General features: G+C 49.6%; 1 protein-coding gene across 6 annotated transcripts in view; it reads right to left on the bottom strand.

Moving 5' to 3' along the window:
• SAMD4A (sterile alpha motif domain containing 4A) overlaps nucleotides 1–13,195 on the bottom strand; it is a 109,587-nt gene that overhangs the window by 85,740 nt on the left and 10,652 nt on the right. The gene's annotated exons all lie outside the window — the stretch shown is intronic.

Genomic DNA, 13,195 nt, shown 5'->3' with positions numbered 1-13,195 from the left:
TCTTGGACCAGGGGGAGCAGCCCCGGGCACCTCGCGGACAGTGCTGTCATCCAGACACTTCCCATCTGCCCACCAAAGCCAATGCCACAACTGAGAGAGGTCTGGATTAGGGGCATCGCTCTCACAGCCATCCTCGGCGCATGGGATGCAAGGATGGATCCTCCCTGGAGCCAAAGGATCCCTTTGCTCCCAAGCCGAGGTGGCAGGCACTCCCTCATCCTAACACACACTGAATTCCCATCCTCCCCCTCCCAGAGTGGAGTCACAGAATCGTTCAGGTTGGAAAAGCCCTTTATCATCAAGTCCAACCGTTAACCCAGCACTGCCAAGCCCACCACTAAACCATGGCCTCAAGCACCACATCTACGTGGATTTTAAACACCTCCAGGGATGGAAGCTGGAATCCAACCATCCACCAGCTGCATGGGGTCCCCCCAGCTGATGCTCTCCTGGAGGCTCTCCAAAGGAGACCAGGGCAGAGCCAGAGGGGACCCACTGCTGAGCAAGAGGAGGGAGGAGGGGGGCTCGTACAGGAATCCCTCAACTCAGGGTGCTGTGCACCCCCTCTGCACCCTTGCTGCCTTGGCATGCCTTCATCCTGCTCCTCCCAGGCCGCTGACCGGGAGCCTTTCCTGGGAACCCGCTCCCCACTTGTGCATGGACCGTGTGCTAGAAGAAAGAAGTGTACAAAACGAGTGGTGCACGCAAACCCCCTGGAAAAAACAGAAAACCGAAGCAAAGCTGGCACATTTTGAGCAAGGTTCAGATACACCACAGCATGCCATCATCATCCTCAGTGACTTGCGAGAGCCCGCACAGCTTCTGCTTGGGTCAAAAGGCCCGCTATCCCTCTAAACTACCCAAGAAATCCCCTACAGCTATTATTTCACACAGAAAATGCTTCTTCTTTCGTAGTAATAATAAAAACTGAGCTATTTGTGTGGATTCTGCTTTGCTGGGAAAGCAGACGCAGCTCAGAAGCATGCGGCTGCAGTGAATCCCACGTGAGCCCTTCTCATGCTTCGCTGCCGGCTCCAGCATTAGGGACAAAACACTTCTCTTTATCCCTAAGTAGGATTTCCCCTTCTTTCTTCTCCTCTTTACCACACATCACCAGCCAAAGGAACATCTGAGAGGAAGGGTTAACAGTAACTGTAAAAAAGCCGATTCTTCAAACACAGTTGAATCGGGATGGAGGGAGCAGTACCAGGGCAGCCCCACACCCACCCAGCCGCTCCCATCCCACAACCCTGAAGGACTTTTTCCTGCAATCACAAACCTTTTTTGCTCCGGAGCGGGGAGGCACAGCCTGTGTCATCACAGCCCCCTTTCCCCTAAACCCAGCCCTACTGTAATTTTAGTGTTTTGACCCTGCTGAAAGCACCTAATGCCAGAGAGGAGAGGGGCAGAAGCACCCCTGCTCCCTCCCCAGCACCCACGGGCTCTCCCAGGGATGCAGGAAACGATGGACCACTTGCCCTTGAGTCCCCACCTGGGCTGACAGGGAGGGAAGGAAAACCTGTATTTACGAAATCTCCATCTTAAACAAGTAGCAAGCTGTAGGACAGAAGAAAGCTTGTGCCCAGGCTTGGTGCATGAGGACCACGGCAGATGCCAAGGAGGTGACTGAGGACCCCTGCAGCGGCGGCACTGATGAGCCGGCCGGCCTCAGGAGAGCCTGGTAAGAAGCAGGAGGGATAAGGAAGGAGGGAAAACCACTGCATACATTCCCCAGTTTCACAAGCTCTTTCCAACTGTTAAAAAAACGCGAATTTGCAGCACTGAAAAAGCCTTCGCAAATTCAGCAAAACATATCAACAATTTTTGTGTTACAGCTCAGGCACACGTGCTCCCCTCACTGAAAGGAGATGCATTTTTAGAAACCTTTTGCAAAAACTGTTGGTGTTGGTGGGCCTTTTGTTTGCCTTTCTAGCACTATGTACTCACAAGCATCCTGGAAACTTTAAAAAAAAAAAAAAAAAGGCCATTTTTAGACCTACATGCACAAAGAGGACTAAGAGCATGTCACCGTGTGTCTAAGCTAGATGTTAAATTCTCCAAAAAACATATGCTGAAGATTGCTATAACAAAAGAGACTGGGATGATAAAGGGAAGCCTTATGTTCGAGTACTGGTTAGTCATGCAAGATTAGAAATTAGCTTACTAACCAATTCTTACATAAAGGCTTTAAAAGAACAGGATTTCTACTTAACTTGAAAGCAATGAACTGATTGCTATTAGTTACTGAATTACTCATTCAGATTTAAAAGCAGCAGAAGTACAAAGCTTTTCGTCTTCTGTGTCGTCAAGGAAAACCACAGGGGCAAGGGCTAGAGCATCGCATCCAGGATTGCAAACACATCCTGGGGGTTTCATGCTTAAAGCCCACTCCCACGGGGACCGAGCTGTCCTGCTGAGAGTTTGAGGTCAAAGATTTACCGGCCCATCAATACAGCATATCCCCAGGGTGTTAGGAGTTTAGTTACGGAAAAGATGGACCACTCAATTAAAAGAAACTAGAGGAAAGGAACCAAGGTGTGTGTTTGCAAACAGGAGGAGACTCTGGTCTGGCTACGAGGCTGCTTGTGATCTGACCCTCTCGGAAGACAGGAGGAAATACAAAAACCCTTCAGGAAAAGGCAGGCACACCACACAAAACATGCGATGTCTAACACCTGCGGGGCACACGAGATGTACCTGCACACAAGCAGAACCCCAAAGGATTCCACAAAACCCACCAGACACCCCATGCCACAGATCTGAGCAAGGCACCTACACCACCAGTGGCACGTGGCACTTCTGTGCCTCCCCACGCAAGCGTGTCAAGGAATAGCTGCATATTGAACCGTTCGTGCCAAAACTAGTGCTGCTCATCAGACACAGAGGCGGCGGACGGACACCTCTGTGCCCCAAGCCAACACAGCCAGGCAAGCCGTCCCCTGACACAGCTCCTTCCCCCAAACCTGGCTTCAGTTTCAGCTGCAGTTGTTCCCTTCCAAACTGCTCCTCCTTAGCCTCCGTTCCTCTTACCTGGGGGAGGATTTGCCCCACGGGATGACAGCAGGCTGTGCGACCAGGAGAAAGCTAAAATAGACTTTCACTAAGATTAACAACCCACTAGCAGCTGTATTACCGCGAAATGCAACCACCTGGAGGATTAATATATGGACAGATTATATAGACTAAAATTTATAAATAGACTGAATATTTCTGCAGTGTACTCTCCGGAAAGGAGGAAGGTGGGAGCACCCACAAAATAAGGAATACGCCACCCAGGCAGAACAGCTGTGCACATCCTAAAGCACTGCCCCTTTGCCTGCAGCATCATGCCAGCTCCAATCGGTGGGAATACAGGAATAGGAAGGAGCCAACCACATTCCTGATATTTACCATCCAACGCACAAAACTACAGCTAAAAAAGCTAAAGCGAATAAATCCAAGGTGCATTTTTTGGGCAGAAACCACCTGAAGCGACAGGAAGGCAGGTGCTTCAATACCCTAAATGAGCAACGCTGCACGTATCCAAAGTCTTTCCAAGTGGTTTCTAGAGAGGTGGCCGTCACAGCCTGGCCACCAACAGGCTGTCTGCAAGCATGTGTTGCAGATTAAGTACTAAGCAACACTGCAAAAACAGCTGTAAACACTCCTGCCATCTGAACATGGTAAGTGGGAAAGAAAATCGACCTGAATATCGGGGTTACCCCTTGGAAAGCCCAACCCTCCCTTCCCATCCATCAGAAGTACCAGCCACAGCTATCTGCTGCGGATGGGGGAGTTATTTATTAAGCAGAGCTACAAGAATCAAACAGTTTGTGCTCAAGTTGTGGTTCACCACTGAAAAAAATCCATCTTAGGAAAACCAGAGTGCTTGTTGCAGAATCAGATATAGTTACCTTCAAAAGTTGCACCATTATCTGGTTTCAACACACAGTTCCTCCAGACGGTCGGCTGTGGTGGGACATGATAAATCATAAAGCTAACCTTAGCAACGTGAAGGTAACGCATCTATAAAATAGCCATCTTGTGTAAGAAAGCAAACACACAGCAGGAAAAGTAGTTGGTGACATGAGGGAAAAAAAGGGGGGGGGGGGGACGACAGAGGGACACATACACACACTCCCTTGACAGGGTTTATTTTTAAACGATGGTTGCTCAAGCCGGCTCAGGGAATTGGTATGGCAGGAGTAGCTCCCGTGCAAGAGGATGAATGGTGACTCAGCAGGTAAAAGCTGTCAAAAACGTGTCCAAAATTGGAAGGATAAAAAAAAAATCAAAGGAAAACCTATAAATATCTCAAGCAGTCTTGCTTTGTGCACTGGTTGGATGCCTATTGCTGCAGAAGACATGAAGTGAGCCGGGAAACCCCGTCCCCAGCCCAAGAGCCCACGGGGGGGGAGACAGGGGTGGTGTCCCTCCTCCACAAGCAGGAGCCAACAAAGGTGAGGGGGCTTCAGGAAACCTGGCGTCCTCATGCCATTAGAAGCCGCCCTGGGCCCCACGCCTGTCCCTAACGCAACATGCAAGGGGACCGATTCCACTGTTGCTGGGTTTCAGCAACAATGCTAAAGAGAGCCTTGCACCCCCAAGGTGCATCCCTCCCCAGCCTGCACCCCTCTTTGGGCATCGGGCATCACTCTGGAGCAAGACTTTTTAATGCACATTCAGACAAAAATACCTCCTTTTATACTGCCTTTTTTTTTCTTTTTTTAAATAAAAGTCAAAAAGCCCAGCCAACATGAAAGGCTGGATAAACACTCCTCCTTTCCCCAGCAGAAATTACAAAAATGCCTTTGAATTTGTTTTGGCAAGAAACAATGTTTTTTATGAAAGAGCTTCATTGAAAAGTCACAATTTGGAATGTACTCATCTATTCTAGTTTTTTGGGTTTTTTTAAAGTTTTAATTATCACCTTAACAGTATTTTGACATAGTTTATGGTTTGTTAGATTGTATTGTGTATTACAAATGCCAAAAGCACCTTTTGGAAGTGCCTTATTACTGTATTAATGCAAACTGTGGGGTTTGTGCTACTGAGTCTTGCGTCGGCAATTGAAAAATAATAAATTAATTCCATTTGGAGAAAATGCTGCTGTTTATAACCCAGCAATTATGAACAGATTTAATTTTAGATATTGCCACATTCTTCAGCTTATTGAGTTATTCAGTACCAACACTAGTACTATCAGTATATGCCCAGTTCCTAAAAAACAGACCCAGGCTGCTTTCTCACCCCTTAAATTAGCAATGACAGAGATGAAAAGTTAATGCTGCTTGACTCCCTCCCAGGAGCTGCAACATACAATCTTTGCTGGGGGAGGGGAGGGGAAGGGAAGGAAAAAAAAAAAAAAAAAAAAAAAAAGCAAGCACAAGCATGGAGCACACACTCACACACTGGGATTTCTACCACAACAGGCCACATTCTGTCAGTCAGGGGCATATAAAAAAAAGAAAGAACACCTCAAAAGAGCAAGACAGAGATGAGTGTATTTGCAAACAAGGGTGCACAGACATTTTAAGGGAGATAAAAGCAGACTGCAGATGCCCACAGCCCCATCTCCTTCCCCAAGGCCGGGCAGTTGGGTGGCAGGTAGGAAACTGAGAAAGGAAAATGCTTTTTTATTCTGCCGTGGCTCTGCCAGCAGGCAGGTGATGCCCAGGGAGGTCTGGTGCTGCTGGCAGGGCTCCAGCTGGCAGCGAGGGGACCGGAGGTTTCCAGCTGCATCCCACGCAGGGAAGAGTTGGAGCAGCCCAGGGACCAGCACCTGCATCCCGGTGGTGATGGGGCAGCCCTGGGGCTCCCCAGCAGCCAAGGCTGGTGGGAAATAGAACACGTCCTCACCGCCTCCCCTTGGGCACACGGCAGCAAACACTCGTGATCACCCGCCATCTCTACACCATGAAAATCATCTCTCCGGACAAGGAAAGGGAAGGTGAATCAGAGCGAGGGCACAGAAGCTGCCCTTCCCCACTTGTGCTCACAGTGTCACCAGGCTCCCGGCCACCTCCAGCAGCAGGAGACCATCATGTATAGAAGAAACCCCACACGAAGGTTGTGGCAGCAGTCCAGACTTTGAAAGCAAAATTAACCCACGCGGTAAGCGACAAGTTGTGAAACGGTTCTTTAATGATGGCAGTGGAGGACCTTGGGCATCAGCTGGAACGCTGAGGTGACAGGGTGACAGTCATGTGCTATTAACACCATCCATCAGGGCAGCACTGCAGCCAGGATAGGCTGCAAGATCCCCAAAGATGACCTGACTAAAGCAAGATACGCTTTGGCCACGTACAAGCTGTGGGACTTACTGCAGAAAAAGCAGGATGATGCTTTGGGCTCCCTGTTACTCTGAAGGCCAGAACAGGTAGCACGCCAAGAGCTATGTGAAAATAGCCAGATTTCGTTCGTTTGTTTTTTTCACATCAAGATGACTAAGCTAATATTCACAACAAGTCTTAATGGTGCAACAAAAAGATTTTGCAAAATAGCAGCAGGACAATCGCCCCTGAAAGCCCAGCACCCAGCTGCCATGGAGCAGCAGGGCTCACACAGGAGCACCAGACCAACTCAGACCCCAGAACAAAAGCTCTTGGCACCCTTGGGACCCTGCCATGGGTAAACCTGGCCAAAGCAAGTGATGAGGACCCAAGAGACAGCACTCTGAAGTATGCAAGGACACCTTCACCATGTCTTGACCACCTGCCACAAGTCCTCTCGGGTCAGAAGCACATGTGAAAGCGGCAAAAATAAATTAAACCTTGGCTTGTATGGGGTTCTCCCTTCTCCTGGTACAAAAAAAGGAAAAAAAATCTCCAGGCACATATTTTTATTTACCAAGAATCCAGCAGTCTCATTTCCTGCCACAACCTTCTTGAAGACAGGAGTACTGTTGCAGTAATTCTAAGGCTATTGAGAAGCAGGCTACCCTCTGTTTTCAAACTGGAATTAGTTACACTCAGTCTGACCTTGCATTATTTTGAAGCACTACAACATTACAAGAAAATTAGAAGGACTTGTTAAATCCTTTAAAAGGTAAAGCAACCCTATTGCTCCAGGTTCACATACACCAAAAAACCCCAACCAAAACAAAACAAACAAAACACGAAACCAAAATCAAGCTCTTAAATCTTGGCTACTTCTTTAATGTGGTAGGATTTAGTCTTATATTTTAAATTCGTTCATTTCTCGTTTACTTGAACAATCCCACTAGATTTAATGAGCTCTCCCTACGAAAACGGCAACTACAGAGGATCACGTTTGCTTATGTTGCAGAGCTCCACATACCTAGAAAGGAAATCCTAAAGCATCGTGTGCTTCTTTCACAGCCAGATTACTAGTTTTTAATCCTCTCTGCCAGATGCATTCTTAATCTCTTTGCGTATAATAAAGCAAATTAGTGTAATTGTATGGGTAAACTGAACCAAAATATGTGCATCAGATTTTAAAAAAACCCACCACCTCGGTTATGTTTTGCAGAGCTGGCAACTGACGGAGCTGGGGGCTGAATTTGGCTCTGCAGGCACTGGCAGAGGAAGAAGCGGCTGCATGGTGAGCAAGGAGCTTCATCACCCCTTGGCCACAGCTCAGGGGCTCCCGTTTCTCCGGTCCCCTGAGAGAGACCATGCCAGGTCACAGATGGGCAACGTGTCCTTGCGGCCATGGCAGGGTGTCAACAGGTAAGAGCCCAGGCTACCATCAACTGCTGGTCCCCAGCAAGTTCATGTTGTCGCTTGGCACCTGGGAACTACTTACCCCTCCAGATTTACACCAGTCTGGCTATCTCAAGCCACCTCTTAACCCATTACATGGGTGCTTTGCTGTCCTCCATCAGCAGATTTTATTGCCCTGGTAAATCGGATGCTGCCACTCTCACATCACAAGCTGAAGCGTGAGATTCATCATCAAGCATCCTACCCACTAACCCAAAAAGTAAAATTAATCACAAACCACTGACTGCCTCAAGAAAGCCCCCAGGTAAGGTGGGCACCTTCTTAGCACCGCTGTCAGCACATTCTCAGAGCCACAACCCTGGGCTTTCACCAGCAGCAAAGGCAGCGCGGGAAGCACAGCCCGAGCACACAGCTCCAGCCGGCGGGACCGCAGCACCAGGGGCTGCAGCTCTGCGTCCAGGGCTCTGTATCTGCACATCGTCCCCATTCCTGCCAAGCCCGGACCCCCCAAGAGCAGTGTGCCGGGGAGGGAAGCTGCACATGCCAAGCTTCTGCATCCTGGCAGGTTTGCAGCGAGAAGCTCTGCCTCTCCGGAGCCTCTCACCCTGCAACAGCTTTTGCCAGCGGCATCTATTTGTTAACTCAAGAAGATCTTGATTTGCCTTTACAGAAAAAGAGATTCCGTATCACAACGTGTTTTCTCCAGGTCAAGGAGATCGCTGCCAGACTCAGTGGCCCTGCCAGGATTCGGGAGGTTGTTCCCATTTTCCACCAGAGCCAGGGGCCCAAATTCAGCAGGATAAATTCACAATATTTACATCCAACCCCCCCAAAAGTTATTATTTTATGTTTCACTGGTGAGCAGGACTCGCCCACTGGAATTAAACCCAACTAAAAACATCACTGACTTCACAGCAGGGTGGTTCACTGAGCAGACTACATCCCTCTTTGCTCCCATCCTCGAGGTGGGACTCACACTGCAATTCGGCATAGGGGTCCAAGCCTGGCTGGTGCTGAGGGAGACCGTAAAAGAACCAGCGTGTGAGCACTGGCTGTGCACAGGGACAGCCTTGCTTTCCCATGCAGGACAGGGACAAGAGCCCAGGAATGCAAGAAGTCACCCAGAAGTGCTGACTGTCTCCTGGGAAGAGCTTTAACAGCTTTTTTTTTTTAAATTGAAAAAAATAAGCAAAAGTCACCCCAGAGAAGGCACGTTCTGCCGAGATGTTTTCTGCAGGGGATGCAGATGGTGAAAGGGCTGGGGTACACCACAAGAGGATATACAGCAATATAAACATCTCTGCCAAGACTCCAGCTGTAGGATAGGAATAAACACACACAATTAGAAATAGATATTAAAAGGTCCCAGCACACAGGTCACCCAGGCACAAGCATTCTGGAGCTAGAGGAGGGTTTCCTTCCCCACCTGCCATATCTAAGCCACAGGTGGGATGCTTGCTCCTGTACTGAATCCTCTTTTTCAAGGACAACAGCCTGTGCCTGCATGGTGGGATGATCCCGGCTGGGTGCTGGGTGCCCGCCCCAGCCGCTCCATCGCTCCCCTCAGCTTGGCAGCAGAGAGACAACACAATGAGGGGCTGGTGGGTTGAGATAAGAGCAAGGAGAGATCACTCAACAATCAGTCACGGGCAAAACAGAGGCCACTTGGGGAAACCAGTTTGATTTACTACCAAACCAGGTAGGACAATGAGAAATAAGCTAAACCTTAAGACACCTTCCCCCTGCCTCTCCCTGCTTCCCGGGCTCAGCCCCACACCCGGGGTCTGTCTCTCACGCTGTCGCTGTCGCTCTGCTCCTTCCCCCTCGCACCCTGCCCTGCTCCAGCCTGGCACCCTCCCCCACAGGAGACAGGCCTCCACGAGCTTCTCCCACGGGAGCCCTTCCCACAGGCTTCAGGGGGGAATCTGCTCCCCCATGGACCTCCTCAGGCTGCAGGTGGGGGTCTGCTCCCCCATGGACCTCCCTGGGCTGAGGGCACAGCCTACCTCACCATGGCCTTCACCACAGGCTGCTGGGGAATCTCTGCTGCAGCACCAGGAGCACCTTCCCCACCAACCCGAGTGTCTGCAGGGCCATTCTCGCTCCTCTCGCCTGCTGCGACTGCCGCTGTGCAGCAGCGTTCCCCCCTCTATAACACCCAGAGCCGCTGCCACCAGCACGACAGGTCTGGCCAGGAGCTGCTGGCACAGGCTCTGTAAGGCACAGGGGAAGCTTCTGGCAGCTGCTCACAGAAGCCACCCCTGTAGCCCCCTGCCACCAAAACCTCGCCACACAAACCCAATAGAGCCCAGGAAAACAGATGACCCAGCAACTGAGCGTTAGGTACCAGTTCCCAAGGGACATGGGCTGGCGTGCCAGCTGCCACCCGCCACAGCCCCCGGGCAGGGAGCAACAGCCTGAGCGGCCCCACAGAGCAACCTCCACAGCAAGAAACACACTCTGCGGTGGCTCTTGGCATCCTCCCTCTGAGCGAGGGTACAGAAGTGGCCTGGGACAGGGACAGAGCCATGTGATCCGGGCCACCAGCCGCAAGGGGACAGGCGACGCTCCCCACAAGCTGGTTGCGCATCCAGGGAGAAGGGTGCCAAGCAAAAGGTTGATTTCAGAGATGCCCAAACAGCATCATCGAATCCACAGTGGCAGCGGATCTGCCAAAATCAGGGGCGTTACACCACACAGAGCCAGATCTCCAGGGTCTGGGGGATGCCAGGGCAAGCCCAAGGCCTCACTGGGGCTGGGCTGCAGCATCAGCCGGGCTCCGGGCCCCTCTGCAGCAGGACCCCCGGGTATGACACACCGAGAGCATCCACTCCTCAGGGTAGGGGAAGAAAACACAAACTATTTCTATTTTAAAAACAGAAAACTGAACATGAATGCTAATATCCAGTTTGGCTTTAGGAGGGATTTAAAGAACTTGGGCTTCTTCGTTCCTTAATCCCACACGATGCTTCCCCACTACCAAGCAGTATCAACTTCTAACAATGCAAAAGCATCTGCCCACATTTTTGCAATTATTTCAGACCCGGCAAAGAGCACCCTCCCCTTTCTGTAGGGTTAATCTAAAGAACAGTTGCCAAAATGCTGAGAACACAGTTGAACAATAGCTCCTCTGATGAAATTCCTCCACTCCATAGAGAAACCAGTATCCTCCAGCTGCTGTGGCTTGTCCAGAGAGATCTCAGAGTGTTTACCCGCTCCCATAAAAAAAAAAAAAAGGGGTGTGGGGGGGTGGGGGGTGTGGGGGGGTGGGAAATGACAAACTGAAAGATTCCAGTGCAGCTCGCAAAAACATAATGCACAACCCTGCAATCTAACCTCAACACAGAAGTTTTATTAATGCAACATTTGCTTTGCGTGAAATATAAACCCGGGACATCAGTGCAAGGAGGGCAACGCCAGCCACCTGTCCCGGGGACTGGGACACGCTATACTTATCAGTACAGAGACCACTTCTGGCAGCTCCATCCCTTTTAATACTCATTCTCAGTGGAATCTCTGATCAGTCATTTATAAAAGCTGGGGAGCCGAGCTGGACAGCTGAATTACAGCAGCTATTATCCACGTATGCCTGAATACAAGCAGACACCTTTATTTATAAAGGCTCTCCGGCTGACCGAGATTTGACATCGGCTACAAAAAGCATTCAGCATCCAACTGACTGCTTCAGAATAATGTGATTAAAGGTTAGCGAGTGCAGTCCGAGAAGACACCTTTACACAGCGCTAAGAGCTATCGTTAAAAGAATTCATGCTGATGCAATGACTCTTTTAACCGAGCAGGTTTAAGTAATTGATTTCCTGCACAGACACACCGAGTTGCACACCTTTGCCTCTTCTGGTATGTATTCAAATGGATTATTTTATTTTTTTCCCCCAGATGTAATTCTAAGACATTTAGAGTTGGGGTTTTTTTTGTTTTATCAGGCCTATCCCCTTTGCTTTTAGATTCCAAGCTGCTGCTTCTCGCTTGCCCACCTCTTGGCTCACCCCTGCCCATGAGACGTGAGTGCAGACACACGCTTTCCATGAAACGTGGGAACCCGCGACACGCAAGGAACGTGAGTGCAAAGGGATGGGGAAGGAAGAAAGTGGCAAGAAAAATCAATTGCTCACAGTCAGTTTTCTTTAGCTCTAATAATCTCAGTGGCAACCCCTGATAACAGGAGGTGACCAAGTCCATGGCAAAAGCGTGAATTCTGCTTTAAATTGACAGAATCCCCAGGAGCAGCATGTGCAAACATACCAAGCAGGGCTCGGCTAGGCAAAGGAAGGCTTTAAGTACGTCTGTGTTCACACCAGCCTCCCAACTCCATTATAATAACCCAAACCAGAAGCTTGCACCTCTGCTGGGGCACAGAGATGGGACCCAGTCCCGATGGGTCTGTCAGCACAGTAAGGGTAAGAGAGCGCTCTCCTTGCCCAGTCCCTCATTTCTTAAGCATGGACCACCAAAAGCATCCTCCTTTGACTTCCAAAAGCATCCTCCCTGCTCCCAGCACCTTCTCCCCCTTGCACCCATCCCTCCCACCCATCCAAACCACAGCACCAGACTCACCAACACAAGACTGAGCCCCAGCACAACCCTCTGGCTAAAATCCCCTACAGATGATGAAAATTCAGGGGCTGACAGCAACAGGCAAGTGACCTCGGGCATCCCCTGCAGCAACAACTTGAAGCTCCGGAGCTTTTCCCAGGTCCCCCCCGCAGGGCTGGATGGCGTCCCCATGGTGCTGCCCCCCTTGAGACCCCAGCACCAGCATTGGGAAGAAGCTGCGCATGTCGCCGAGTAAGTTGTTATGGTTACTGAAGGGTTTGTTGGGTTTTTCTTTTTTTCCTGTCCTCTTTTAAAATGAATTCTTATCAGTTTAACATAATACCACCAGTCAATAACAATTCTTATCTGAAAAGGTCACTCAGGTAGTTATAACTCAACATTTCATCTAGATTCACATTATCTGGTGGGAAACAGCCTGGGGACTTTGCATTTTGGTTTTTTTGTTTTGTTTTGTTTTTCTTTAATGATCTACTTCTTCGGAACTAAGATTTTAAAATATAAAAACCCCATACCCAGAACCAAGCTGATCCCATGGGCAATTTAAGCACACTGGGAAACAAACAAAAAAAAGGTAGAAATATCGCATCGATGTTTGCTGCATGAGAAACAAGGGGAATATCCCAACAGGAAAAAAATGAAAACCAGGGAAATGCATGAACGTAGACCACAGCTGCTGCAGAAACACTGTGTTCTACTTGCAAACGTCAGCTCAGCCAAGTTTCTCCACAACAGAAGTTGTGGGTTTCTTCCTCCACATTTCTCTCCCGATTTTCCGCCTTTTTCACTTCCCATTGCAGACAGGGGACAGAGAGAAGGGGTCAGAGGAAAAACCCAAGGACAAGAAGAACTGATCTGTGATGTTTAGGGTTTTTTCTTTGAAAACACAGAAAACAAGGGGGGGGGGGGGGGGCGGGGGAGAAGAGCAGCAGCATGGAAAGTGAGTTTTAAAACATTTT

The sequence above is a fragment of the Falco punctatus genome (genome assembly GCF_963210335.1).
Source record: "Falco punctatus genome assembly, chromosome: 7".
NCBI classification, from domain to species: Eukaryota; Metazoa; Chordata; class Aves; order Falconiformes; family Falconidae; genus Falco; species Falco punctatus.
The sequence above is the reverse complement of the archived record's forward strand: the minus strand, read 5'-3'. Positions and strand labels throughout refer to the sequence as shown.